Raw genomic sequence first — 14,644 nt, forward strand, 5'->3', positions numbered from 1 at the left:
AGTCCACTTTTTTCATGAACCTGATAAGAAAGGAAAGACACAGAACACATGATATGGACTTGACCAATGGACTTTTATCACCAGTGCTATGTAGATCAGCCTGCTGAGACTGTGCTGTGTGTACTCTGGTTTGGAGATGGGTTGCATTGCTTTTATTCAAATAGCTGGGTTCCTTTACTAAAGCAAGCTGATTTTCTGTGGCATAACGGTACCATTTCCTCATGCACCGTTGCCCTTTGTGAAGCCCTAAGTAAAAGTAATTGACAGATTTTCAAATGGTTCCAGGTTTGGATTATATTTCAGAACAGAGGATGGACAGTTTGATTTGATTCTTTTTTTGGTGGCATTTTAGGCCTTTATGTGATAGGACAGTTAAGACATGAAAGGGTAGAAAGAGGGAAATGACATGCAGTAAAGGGCTGCAGGTTGGAATTGAACCCACTGCCGCTGCAGCGAGGACCGAGCCTCTGTACATTGGGTACACGCTCTACCAGGTGAGCTACTCAGGCGCCCGAGAAATTCCTACTTTTTGAAGGCTTTTAAAAACTGATAGGTTTTTAGAGTGTATACTCCTTTGCAGCTATAGCCTGCTGCACACTCACACTTGCTATTATCTAGTCATAGGTAGTTCAAATACTGAACAGACTTTGACTAATGGAACTTGAGTGGAGAAGATGAGGGTCAAGTGCCTTGCCCAAAGCCACTCTTTAAATGACACTTTTTCACGTGGGATAAAGAAATGCTTCTCCTCTTCCCCTGTCCTGATTTCCACAGCTTGTCCAGGGATTCAAACTGGTAATCTCCTGGTCCCAAGCTTGGGTCTCTAATCTTCTGGTTAGTGCTGCCTAAATTTATGTGGAAAGAGTATCAGGGTAAAGAGCGGGGACCTGTGAATTCCTCTGGCTTCAGCACCAGGGAGAACTTGTGACAGAACAGCAATGTAATAACTTTGCTCTTCATAAAATATGTCCTTAGGCCTTGGCTTTAATCTTCGATCAGTATGTGCTCGCACAGATGGAGCTTTAAACTTGGCGAGGTATGAGTTGGAGAGCCTTTTGAGCTTAGTTTAGGAGGTTCCTGTGATGACGTGGGATTGAGTCTCAGCTGCTGTGTGCTGCCTTAAATCTGCATCCTCTCCAAATGACTTTTTTACCGACACTTCAACTCTAAAAAAATATTATGCCAAAAATATATTGGATGTGGCTTCCCTACCAAATAAAAAATAGTGCCAAAGAAAGAAACTAAGAGCAAAAGAGAAGACCTTTTATGCCTCAAGTCTGTTGTTGTCATTCAAAACAAGGTGCTTAAGATGCAAACAATGAACAGCTGTTTTCTTTTTCTTTTTTAGCCAAACAATGTCTGCATACTTTGTTAACATGACTAAAGAAAAAATGCGTGTTTTATCAGACATCAACACATTTAGTTAGTATAAGCTAAGCGTTCAGCAAGCAAATCACTCATTACTATGTGTATATATTTTGAATAATTTCTTGTTCTCCCTCAATGAATTGCCAAACATCTGGAAAAAAGGTGTTTTACAAGATGCATTAAAGATGTGCTTTTTCAAAAACATGTGTACTGTCAATAAAACCAAACAGTTGTCTGTCCACTCTCTACTACACACACTCACTCTCACGCACACCAACACATACTTGAATCTTAAATCTGTAGTTGTTAAAGTAGGATAATAAGGTTATTGCTTCTTCCACTTGATAAATAGGAGCTCTGGATTAAGTCAGCACTCTGTGATGACGTCATTACAATGAGCGGAGGATTATTTGGTTTTAGTAAGTGTGTTTGTGATGTTTGTTCAATGTCTACATCAGTAAGGAAACAACAGGTGTTTGAAGGAGAAAAGATATTGTTGTGTAAGTAAAACCTGAAGGTAAGAAGGAGATTATTAACAGGAGTTTCTTACAGCTATATTGGTTGTCCAAAATATACACCGACGAAAATGGGTGATTGAAATTGTGCATCAGTGCCTAGCGGCTTTGATTGGACCAGGCCAGGGAGATTAGCCCTCTTTAAACATACAGTTATTGTAAAGATTATTTTTTTTTGGCCTTCATAAAATAGGACAGCTGAAGATAGGAAAGGGGGAGAAAAGGGGGTTGCCATGCAGCAAAGGGCCGGAAGTTGGAATTGAACCTGCGGTCACTACGATGAGGGCTGAGCCTCCTCTGTATATGGGGTGCATGCTTAACCAGGTGAGCCAACCAGGCACCCCAATATACATTTACTTTTAGGATCTTTTATTCGAGCTGATTGTCTCAAGGTTTATTGTGTATTTCACAGTCTCTTTCATAGTATATAGTTTTTAATGAGACTTTAAAATGCAGCTCATCTTAGGAAGCAAAGAGTCCGATGGAGTGAAGGAACAAACCAGGCAGAAAGTGAAAAAAAAAACTTAGATTTATATACAAACTTTTAGCAGGATAGTTAAACCGTGTCAAAGGTGTTTTTTGGCTCTTTCTTCCTGCTTGAAAGTGGAATGAAAAATTTGGTAGGGCAGTAGTTAAATGTGCAGTATATGCTGAATTACAATTACTTCTTTCCATGTGTTCAATAACAGTTCAATGCTTGTTTTGTGATTCTGCCCTGAAGGTATTTAGAACAACATAACACACACACACACACACACACACACACACACACACACACACACACACACACACACACACACTATAATCACTCAGAGTTTTCTCTCCAGTAGTGTTTTTATTCATGTCTTTGATGTATGATATTAATTAGGAAAACAATGATGCAAGGAAATGCTTGACTGACTGTTTGGTTTTCTAATTCATAATGTACTGTAGCTGACTGACTAGCTTGCAGGGGGGAAGCTTTGTTGGCTGTCTTGATTGACAGACTTGACTGCATTGCTGACCAGCCGGCTGCTGAGGTAATGCACCAGCAGCTAAAGAATTACAAAATCCTGTACCAGAGAAAAATCAATAGCTATTGAGGATTCTGTAAATAAAAAGCAGCTTTTAGAGTATGGATTGCTTTTTCTCTCGAGCCATGTTCTAAACTATTAGTTAAACAAAATACATGATAGAGAGTAATAAAAAAATGTTTACTGAAGCAGCAAGAGAACATGTTGAAAGTTATTAAAGCGAAGTACTTGGTAGGGATCAGACGCAAAACTATGAGCTCAATTACCCAAAGCACTACTATGCCAACAAAAGAATTCTTTAGCAGAGTGACTGATAGGCATTTTCCAGAGATACAAAAGACTAATATCAAAACTAAGGTGATATGAACAAGTAGTATCTTTAAAAAATGAATGAAGTTGAACCTAAAAGAGTCTGACACAGTAAGGTGTCAGATATTCTGTTTAAGGATTTCCTTAAACCAAGAAATCAACCAGCTGAGAGGCTCTTGTTGATGTGTTTTTATCTGTCAGCTTATCTGCTGGACCGTCAGCTGTGATAAAGCTTTAAGACTATAGCTCATTGTTTAATTGATCTAATGATAAGAAAGGTTATTTCAAAATTGAATTTAGTTCCCAAATGGTTGGTCATGTAGCATAGTCTGGAATGCAGATTCAAACCAATGCAGTGTTTTCAGCTCATTTTTTCAGGTCCATTCTCATCTTTCTGCATTGCCATAAATTTGAACATAAATAGCCAAGAGTCTTACAGATAAAGTCTTGGATGAGATGGTATATAGAGGGTCAGATATAAATGCCAGTTTTTATGGAAGGCGAGCAATTATATTGTCTTCCATCACAGCTGCTGTGGCTTTTCGATTGAAATGGAGGCTATGGTCATGTTTGCCAGTCACCAATGGGATATTTTGACAGTGACCAGTGGAGAGTACAATATTCATTGTACTTGTCAGCCTGTCCTGCACTGAACCTTTTCTACCGGAGACATTTCTGACCTGGAGATGGATCATCAACACAGGTCACTGGACACGGGTCAACTCTTCGAAAAAGACAACTGACCTGATGCAGGTCAAGAGCTTGGTGTAAAAAACTCTTAGAATGTTCTTATTGGACCTGCCATTCCAGCTGGATGATTGGCTGGCTGGTTTGCAAGCTGACCAGCTGGCAGTTCAGGTACTTCATCAGTACAGGAAACATACTGTATTGATCAAATGCGGAAGTCTGAAAATCAGTTTCTTTCCCGAACCTGGATGTCAAGAGTCAGAAGCTTTACACAACTTCTCCCTCCCATGGAGGTTTCAATCAACATGACAGCATTCTTGTAAAAAAAAAAAAAAAAAAAAAAAAATTATATATTTGTAGCAAAAGAGAGGATATTTGGCGGAATGACCATGCCAAATCATTGCTGTCTTGCTCTCATGTGGAAAGTAAAGATTATTGAATGCTCCTCGAGTGGAACATTTTGGCCTCATCATCCAGAATTCCTCAGCTGGCCCGCCAGTAAGTCTGCCTGCCAGCTATTATTGATTCTTTCCAGTTTAGGAGCATGGCAGCAGCACAGGCTAATAATACGAGTAAGTGAAAGAGAGTGAATGTTTATCTGTTTGTTTTAGTGTGCACACAAACCAGTGTAGAGAGAGGGGGAATTATACAGAAAAAGAGACTTGGAGAGAGTTAGATTCCTTGGGTTCAATTCAAAAGAGCAATATCTCCGCATGTGAGGCTCCATCAATTTAGTCTCTCTGCAATTGTACAGTTCGCTCATTGCCGACTACTGAGATATTGACTCCCCACAGACTTACACACACAAAATTATCTTTTCTACGGTGCTGTATAATTTACTTAGGGTTTCAATGCAAGGCTCTAAACTTGATATGCATCATCATCATTGCCCATGCAGGAAAGAAGTGTGAGATCATTAGAATATTGGGAAGATGAAAGATAAAAACACAGAAGGATTGCTCTCTCCTCCTGACATATGGAGAAAAAAAATGCAATATGCAAGTATAGAGAAAAAAAAATGCAATATGCAAGCATTGAGGTAAAATATGCAAGTATTATTTGTTCAAAGCATGAAGCATTGCCACTGCCAGTAAGTGCTATATTTATATCATGCTACAATTGGGTATATGCTGAGAAGAAGAAAATATAAAATAAATATATATCATATTGACATTGATGCCCTTCTCCCCACAGCTTCACAAGTTTGTTTCACACATAGTGAAAGATTTCGCTCACAAATCCAAAAAATTGGGCCCATAACACATGCGTGGCATATTGAGAGCGCTCAGGTGATAACAGGTGCCAGATCTGCATTTATCAGATGCAAAAGAGAGAAGTGAAAGCTGGAAAGTAAAAGGTGGAAAGTAAGCAAGTGTAGGGAAGAAAAATGAGTGTTGATGTGTTAATATTCAGCAGACCGTGTGCATGTGATCCCAGGGATAATGATTTTGGCTCATGTGGGAAGTCTCCCTCAGAGTGCACAGTTCTTTCACCCTGGAAACAAATCATGTCACAGGAAACCTCTAATGCCAGTCTTAATGAGATATCCCATCCTGGAGAATACCATATATATGAACCAGCAATAGAAAGAGTCAGAAGGATTTTTGTCTCAGCAGAAGAAATATTACTTTCTGCAGGTGTCACAAAAAAGAATAGATAGATAGATGGATGGAGAGTAAGGAGGAGGACTTTAAACTGTATTCTGGAGGACCAGTGTGATGTGGTCGCAGGAGCGGGTGTGAGTGAGGAGACCGGCAGCTGAGTTTTGGAAATACTCAAGTTTATTTAAGACTTTTGCAGATAAACCACAGAGGATGCTGTTGCAGTAGTCGATTCTGGAAGTGATGAAAGCGTGAAGCAAGCAAGCAAGCAAGCAAGCAGGCAGGCAGGCAGGCAGGCAGGCAGGCAGGCAGACAGACAGACAGACAGACAGACAGATAGATAGATAGATAGATAGATAGATAGATAGATAGACGTTTATCAGTGTTTTAAGCCCCCAACGTCTCCTTCCAGGCAGCGCTGCCTTGGTTACTTGGAGAGGAGCTACCTCAGAATCTTGCCCACTCAAAACTGGGGTTCCTCAGGGATCAGTCCTGGGTCCCCTCCTCTTTTCTCTGTACACCAACTCTCTCAGGTCTGTCATTCACTCATTTCTTTTTTTTTGACATCCAACTAATTCTCTCCTTTCTGGAGTCTGAAACGCAAGTAGCAGCACGTATCTCAGCCTGTCTGACTCACATTTCTTCTTGGATGTCCACACACCATCTGAAACTCAACCTTGACAAGACTGAGCTCCTTTTCCTTCCAGGGAAGGGCTCTCCTACCCCGAACCTGACTATAACAATTGACAACTCTGTGGTAGTCCCCACCCAGACTGCTAGAAACCTGGGTGTGACACTTGACGACCAACTCTCCTTCACTGCCAACATTGCTGCAACTACCCGATCGTGTAGATACATGCTGCATAACATCAGAAGGATATGTCCCCTTTACACGCAGAAGGCGGCTCAGGTTCTCGTTCAGGCTCTAGTCATCTCACTTCTAGACTGCTGCAACTCCTGAATGGTCTGCCTGCATGTGCCATCCGGCCACTGCAGTTCATTCAGAACGCAACAGCTCGACTTGTCTTCAACCTCCCCAAGTTCTCTCACACTACACCGCTCCTCCGCTCTCTTCACTGGTTACCAATTGCTGCCCGCATCCACTTCAAGACACTAGTACTTGCATACAGGGCCACGAACGGATCAGCCCCAGCTTACATCCAGGACATGGTCAAACCCTATACCCCAACCCGCCCACTCCGCTCTGCACCAGCCAACCTGCTTGCTGCCCCCTCACAGCGAGGGGCAACTAATCACTCAACAAAATCCCGACTGTTTGCTGTCCTGGCTCCTAAATGGTGGAATGAGCTCCCTATTGACATCAGGATGGCCAAAAGCCTACACATCTTCCGCCGAAGGCTAAAAACACATCTCTTCCTACTGCACCTTGGATTAAAAAAAAAATAATAATTATATATATATATATATATATATATATATATATATATATATTTCTTGAAGCTGCACTTTCATATGGCTCTTTGTAGTGTTGCTTATTTAAAGCTAATATACTTGCACTTACTACTTGTTGTATGGAGTTTGCACCTTCAGGGTTGAAAGCACTTAATTGGGAGTCGCTTTGGAAAAAAACGTCAGCTAAATGAAATGTTATAATGTAATGTAGTGACATTTAACCATAACATTGCATTACTCCATTGCATATCAAACTATGTTATGATTTATCATACTATACACTGAAAAAAAATAATCTGAGTGGATGTTAATGTATCATAGTTAAATCTGTGATAGATTAGAAAAAAATCAAATACAAACACATCATGCTAGATTTGATTAACCATTATAAAATATTGCTGATATCATTAGGTGGAGTTAAGTGAAGCTTTAATAATGCCAATCGAACCAGCTCTTTACATAAGCAGCAGAAAGTTTAATGAATAAAGAGTAGAGTTGGAGAGGCCCTGAAGTCTCTCTAACTGTGAATAAATGTGAGTAAGCATTAATTTGGTGATTTGAAGGTCAAAAGACATGAAAAGCAGGCTGGTTTTCTGACTCAGACTAGTTTGCATTACATTTTATTGCAATGACTGAAAATGTGGTGTGACCACCTACGAAGATGGAATGCATAGCACAACTGCTGCTACTGAATGAATCAACCAATCGATGCAGATCATAATACAACCTCTGTGAAAGACGTTTGGCTTTTAACAGTTGTTTATTTGGGAAACAGAACAATGACGGTTTGTGACAGCAAGTCAGATTAGTCAGCATTACATGTTAGATGATGTCATCAGTTCAGTCACATAATACATTCATATAATAGCTCTGACACAGAATCAGTTTTATTAAAGAATGCTGTTGAAACAACGGTTATGTATAATCTAAACCCCCTGATAAACTATCACTTTACAACAACATTTAGCCAGTTTTCGATGGTTTGGACCTTGAAATCACAAAATGAGGGCTTACTGGCAGGTATTTTTTATGAATGTGTTGCACAATTATTGTATTTCTAAACTAAATTGAAGGTTCTTCACAACCAAGTAAAATCCATCAAGACTAGACGGTAAAGGAGGCAAAACTACTGCTACTGAATAAATCAATCAATGCAGAGCCATAGACTGTATACCAAAAACAATATAGAGTAAAATGAAGTAAAACAAAATATAAAAGTTAAGTAAAAATATGAATTGATAATTTAACTGAATGAATCTGAAAATATTTCCTGCAATGAAAGAGGACATGTGGACAGAGACAAGCTACCATGTAGTCCTAAATAATCCCTTCTCTGCAGTCAACAGATGTAAGAAGAGGATGTTTATGAGCTAGAGGCATGTCATAGACTCGGTTTGTTACAGCCTAATCCATATGGAGACTTCCGAGCTTTAAGCTTTCACTTCTCAGACACTACAAAAGCAAGCAAACCAATATGGCTGCTCTCAATATGGCCCCTGATGTGACCCAGCCAGCAAAAGTATGCTCAAATTGGGAGAGCATGCACACAAATCCATAAGCGCACACATCCAGTAAGCCCACATATTTAACCAGAAATGGCAAAGCCAGCAGAGTAACCATCAGACTGACAGTAAAAAGACGAAGGCCTACTATGATAAACAGCTTTGTCAAAATAGCCCCCAGCTGTACACACAGTATGCTTATACACACACAAACACAATCACAAAAAATTAAATAAATCTTAAACATTATAGCACATGTTCTGCAGGTTAAACCAGTAATAACAGTGTTTTGCAGTAATGTTGCTACTTTGAACATTTTAAATCCCTTGTAATAGCAAAAACAATTTCTCTTTTCAACTTAAGCATAAAAGTCAGTTAAATTGTTTTGCATTGGGGCATTCAATGACAGTACAGCAACATGGCATCAATCACAAAGTGCTTCAAATATTTTTAAGAACAGAACAACAAATGCATATTTAAGAATTTGCTAATACCTATAGTAGTGATGAATAGATTTTTTTCATACCCTCTACATTTTTCAAATATGTCCTGCATGGCTCATGATTCATATTGATTTCCATTTTGCCTTATGGATTAAACTCTCTTGGGAATTGTGGGCCTTAAAATGCAACAATAGATTGATTCAAACACTGACGGCGACCACAGGCATTTTACAAACGTTAAATTGCAAACAGAACGGGCGGTTTAAGTTGAAGCTCGCATACACCCACATACACATACATTAGAACGCATGTAGAGAGAGCCTGTGGATGGGCGGGTTAAACAGAGTGAAATTAGAAAGAGGCTGGGTACTTTTAAAATCCCATCTGGGATTCAGTCAAGCAGTCATGACACCAAATTAGCATTTACGGCGAGGACCAATTACCTAGAGAAAAGCTAACTGCGCTCAGCGTTCTGCAACTGTACCTGCCTTTAATACCTGGGACAGCATCTCTTTCTGTCACACACAAAGACCCTTGCTCTCACTCTCACTCACACACACACACACACACACACACACATATATATTTGTTCTATTGCTCTTTGACTCCTTCCTTATCAGATCAACACAATTTCTAATTTATCACCACTTTCTTTATATGCACACATGCACATACCCATGATCCTGCCATGACATCAATTTCATGAGCGGTTCAACCAAAAGCAAAGTGAACAAGAGCAAGATATGGAAGGAAGTCAGGGACGTGGAGAGGGAGGAATTAGAGTGAATAAGTAGCAAACGAGTAGATGTGGGTGAGAAATTCATTTTATGCATTACGCGCTAAGCCAAGGCTCCTTATCCACGGGTTTTCTTTTTGGTCCCTTATGCATTTGGAACAATATAGGGTCACCCTCCCATAGACACTAAGCCCCTGCTGCTTTTGTCTGTCCGCTGCTGAGACAGCATGTAGCCCTCCACTAGGAAATTGCAGAGTATTAAAAAGTATTAAGAAAGAGTCAGAGTGGGAATGGGAAGCGATAAGAAATGAAAGTTTACATACAGCACAGCTATCTTTGAGGTTTTCCTTTGAGAAAGGGTTTAGTGAAAGAGTGGGTGGCACATGTATCCAAATTGAGAAGATAAAACTGACTTATACAGTCATACAGATTAAGATTAAGTCATCTAAAATTAAGATAATCATGCTTCATCAGGGTTTAGTTTGTGCAAATGAAATGTATGAAGGCGAGCAAGACTTGAAATTGGACTCCAAAATTTTGTTGTCACAACTTGAAGTGAAGTTGAGTTTGTAAGAGCCTCTTATCATCTCAAAGCAGAAGAGACAGGAAGTGCAGCAGCCGACGAGGTCCATCATAAAGCATTATACAAACATATATCAACATAGATTATTCTCACATACATTTGTAGTCAGAAGGTCATTTTTGCAGCCATCACAGCAACAATACATTCTAAGTGTTTCTAATCAGGGGCAGATAACATGACCAGAGCTGTGATTAGCACATGCTCAGCCGTGAGTCGCCCCCTCCTTGCCTCCCAGCGCTGACCACAGACTCTCTCTATTAGCAATCACCTGTGTTTGCTGTGTTTACAAGGACAAAATCTGATGCATCTGGTCATTTACATGCTTTTCACACCTTTAACTTCTGCATATATATGAGCCCATTTCCTTGCCTCAGCCCTCAATGAGTGCTCTTAGGCAGAGTTATGACTTGCCTGAGTGAATGGCAATTGGCACGCCAAAAATCGAAATCAGGATTTGGCGTGGCAGAAGTGGAGCGCTGAAGAAGTTTGCTGGCAAACTTTAGATGTGAGGGATCAAGCTTGTTTGTCAATGTCAATGTTTCCAATGACAAAAGAAAATAAAATAAAATTTAAATAATTGTTGACATACATCATGTTTTAATGTTAAACATGTATATGGCACAGTGAATCCTTAAGCTTAACTGTATCTGTGGATGGCTACCTTGGTGGCTGGCTTACCTATAGGCCAGTAAGCCTATCATCAATGTTGAGTAATTTTTTTTCTTCCACAAATAGGCTGATTTATTTTTGCTAATAATATGTTGGATCCATGTTCATTCAACATTCAGAAAAATTATCAAACAACAATTTGGTGGCCCCCCTGCAGTAACTCTGAGGACCCCACCCCCGGGGGTCCCGGACCCCTGTTGAAGATCTTTCTGTTAAAGGCTTAAGTTTTTCTCCTGGTTTAATATTTTGTTTCTTTCTGGTTTCTGACATCATTTTAGAACAACTACTATCTTAAAGGTGTTGTTTGCTCAAACTGTAATTGTATCCTTGCAGTGAGTAGTCACAGCTGTATTTTTGTCTGCCCTTGTGCCCAGATTTATAAATCATTGTGGAGCTGGGAGCACAGGCATGAGCCTCGTTTCCACTCCCACAGGTAGCTGAATGATGTGTATGAATGGATTTACAAACATCTGTTTGCATATCAATGGCCCCATCAGTCATTGGATCTGTCAGTGAGAAGAACAGCAAAGCAAAAGTGCAATTCACTGACTGTGTCAAGGTTCTCCAACAGAGCAGCTGTCATTACGCACGGCTGTGGCTATTTGTAGTGCCCATACCACCAATTCATCACGTATCTCCAAAGCATCTTCACCGTAATGTCAAACATCATCATTATTATTAAACATCAGAAAGAAGATTCATTCATCGCGCTCATGTTGAAACAGACCTCGCTAAGTGCTTCACAATTCAGGATAAAATCAAATGCTCATTAAAAGGCAGATAATGACTCAAATGTCAACAAAAATGATGATGACATTCATATAATTTAAACTGAAGTTTACAAATGTGCCTTTGATTGACATTTTACAGACCGCTGTGTGGGAAAAGGCGAATGCATTGTTTCTACATCTGGCCCCAGAAGTTTCAGTGTTTGTGTCCTCTTTGGTTTGTTTGGAATACACACACACACACACACACACACACACACACACAAACACACACACAAAAAGCAATGCCTTGATCCTGTAAATTAGAGGATGACAAAAACTCCAAAACATATTCGTCAATTAAAAAAAATCAGTCTCTTTTAAACTTTCATTCAGACCCAAATCTGGCAGAGACAGATGCATCATCTGCTTTGTACAGCAAACAGACGCTCATCATTGAAAAACAATTACAAACATCGCTGCATCCTAAATCCAGACATAAATTCACTCTTTCAGGACTCAAGGACTCCATCTCCTTCAAAGGTGCTGCTCTAGACATGTATTCATAGAGGATCCCAAATGGTCTATGTACTGTATAAAGGCAGGCTTTCTACACACCATGACTTTTTTACCCTTTAATATAATGACATGTTACTCAATCAGCCAGTCTACTGATTGTAATGTTTCCTTTGAGCTGTTAACACTCTTTAAGACGAGCTTCTCTGCTCTACAGCTCAAGCACCTTTTTTAAGTGCTTTTTTTTCTTTCTGCTGCAAATCCTAGCCACTGCAAGACCTATAACACTCCCTGACCCCAGTCCCTCACTGCTGAGGATCCCAGTGAGACAACCAGCAACCTTTTAAACCTCACTTTGCCACGGAGCGATTCAGAAGATTTATAACATCTGTCAAATCCAGCCTTTTCTCCACAGGGATTCAGCTCAAGTCCTTGCCCAAACCCCAGTCATTTCTTACTAGACCCCCTGTTGGCTCAGCTCCCTGTGGACTTCTGTCTGTGCCGTGCAATTCACCCATTACACCACAGTCCACCTTTCTACATTCCTCCAAGTCACCTCAATGCTGACAACAATATAAAGGAAGTGTACCCCCTACCTCCAGGCAATGGTTCAACCTTATATTCCAGCTTTGCACTCTGTAGTTAATAGGTGCTCAGCATTCTCTTCCCTGTGGCGACCCGGCTATCACTGCGCTCTGTCTGAACAATTCGCCCTCCTGGGTCCTCAGTGGTGAAATGATCCTCCTGTCAGTAGCAAGACAGCGGAATCACTCCTTATCTATTGTGTAATAAAAACTTCAGGCTACACCTCACCCCAGACTTTGTCCAGCCTTTTATTTTTACACTTCCAGCTAAAACTCAACTAAAATAAATCCTTAGCAATGTTTAACAGTGTTATTTTACCCTGTTCCTGAACCACAGTCTTGTCAGTTGTGTTGCTCTTTGCCCTCTTACCATTGCCAGAATACTTCTGGTCATTACTGCCCATGATGTATTTGTTTTGCTGAGTTGCTGTCAAGGAAGGGGCTGGCAATTAGGGATGTCACGATACCAAAAATCTAGTAGTTGGTACCGATACCACCAAAAGTACACGATACTCGATACCAAAGTCGATACCACTGTGTGTGTTTAAAAGCGCTAAAGTTAGCTAATGTCAGCCATCGGAGCTAACATTAGGCTGTGACGGACAACGACAGAGAGAACTTTAATTGCAGTTTGCGAGCTTCAGGTGGAGTGGGGAAAGCCGCTGCTAGATTTAATGTTGTAATGTACCTACGGTACTGTAGAAAAACGAGTAGTTTTCAGAATTTTGGTACCGAAGTACCGGGTCTCGTGACATCCCTACTGGCAATAAGTTTGATATGTAATTGTATGTACAGTATGACCTCATGTGCCCCCCTCCCCTTCCCCACCCAACACAGACACACACCATGCTCCACCAGCTCTCTTGCTATCTCTGCATGGCGTTTGTGAATATGTAAGTGGCAGACAGACTGGCAGGCAGATTCACTGAAGAGTCACACAATGTGTCACACAGAAGGGGCTCTCTTATCAGCCTGAGCATTTATTATTATTTTATGAGAGTTCCATATGCATTGAATATGTAGGTCTTTTTTTTATGCACGGTGCATGCGTCTGTATCATGTAGTATGCATGTATTATGCATATTTGTGTATGTGGTATTATGTCAGTCAAATCTCTGCATATGCAAGCACCAAGACTTATAGTAACTGGAAGGTAAATCATGACAGCGATGTTTGAAAATCTAAAATTTAAAGTGTTGGACTGTTAGTTGATAAATATTTCACTTCATCCAATTGTTTTACTCCGCAGTAAAGACTGCAGGACAGCTTATTTCCAAAATGTTAGTCAGGATTAGGTTAAGAACTCCCTTGTCATCGTCAAGTCAAAAATGTGTGTGTGTGTGTGTGTGTGTGTGTGTGTGTGTGTGTGTGTGTGTGTGTGTGTGTGCGTGTGTGGTTACTCATGCCACAGGAGATTTAGACAGAGTTAAATAAGAGAAGGCATTCACATCCATCCCAGTCCCTTCCCATCGCTGGAGATGACAGGCAAAATGCTGACACCGCCCTCCTCTCAAATTGAATTTGAGCTATAATATATTCCTGTTTTATTATGAGTGGTAAATCATGTGGGAATAACCACACTCGATCACTTTTGTACTCTCTCTCTGTTCCTCTGGCTCAGTGGGGGGTGGATGGATGGATGGATGAATGGAGAGGTTAAATGTGTTTTGATACAAATCTTGCTTTCTTTTTTGTCACATGCAGACCAGCAAACATCAGTACACCAAGAGATACAGAGTAAATTCTGTCCAAGCCCATCTCCTGCATACATTACAGCTTGTTTTGTACCTCCCTGGCTTCATTTGTCTGAGCCCCCCTACACTCCATTTAGACATTTAAAAAAAAGCAAAGCCTTGCATTCTCTTAAAAAGTTGTTCTTCATCACATCGCAAAGACTAGCCAGCTGACTGCTGCACTTTTTTTGCAGAGAGTTGGACTACAGACGACGGAGGGTGCTGTCATGTCTTTAAGCTAAATAAGAAGCAACAGCCCAGGAGC

This window comes from Sander lucioperca, chromosome 1 (genome assembly GCF_008315115.2).
Source record: "Sander lucioperca isolate FBNREF2018 chromosome 1, SLUC_FBN_1.2, whole genome shotgun sequence".
NCBI lineage: Eukaryota > Metazoa > Chordata > Actinopteri > Perciformes > Percidae > Sander > Sander lucioperca.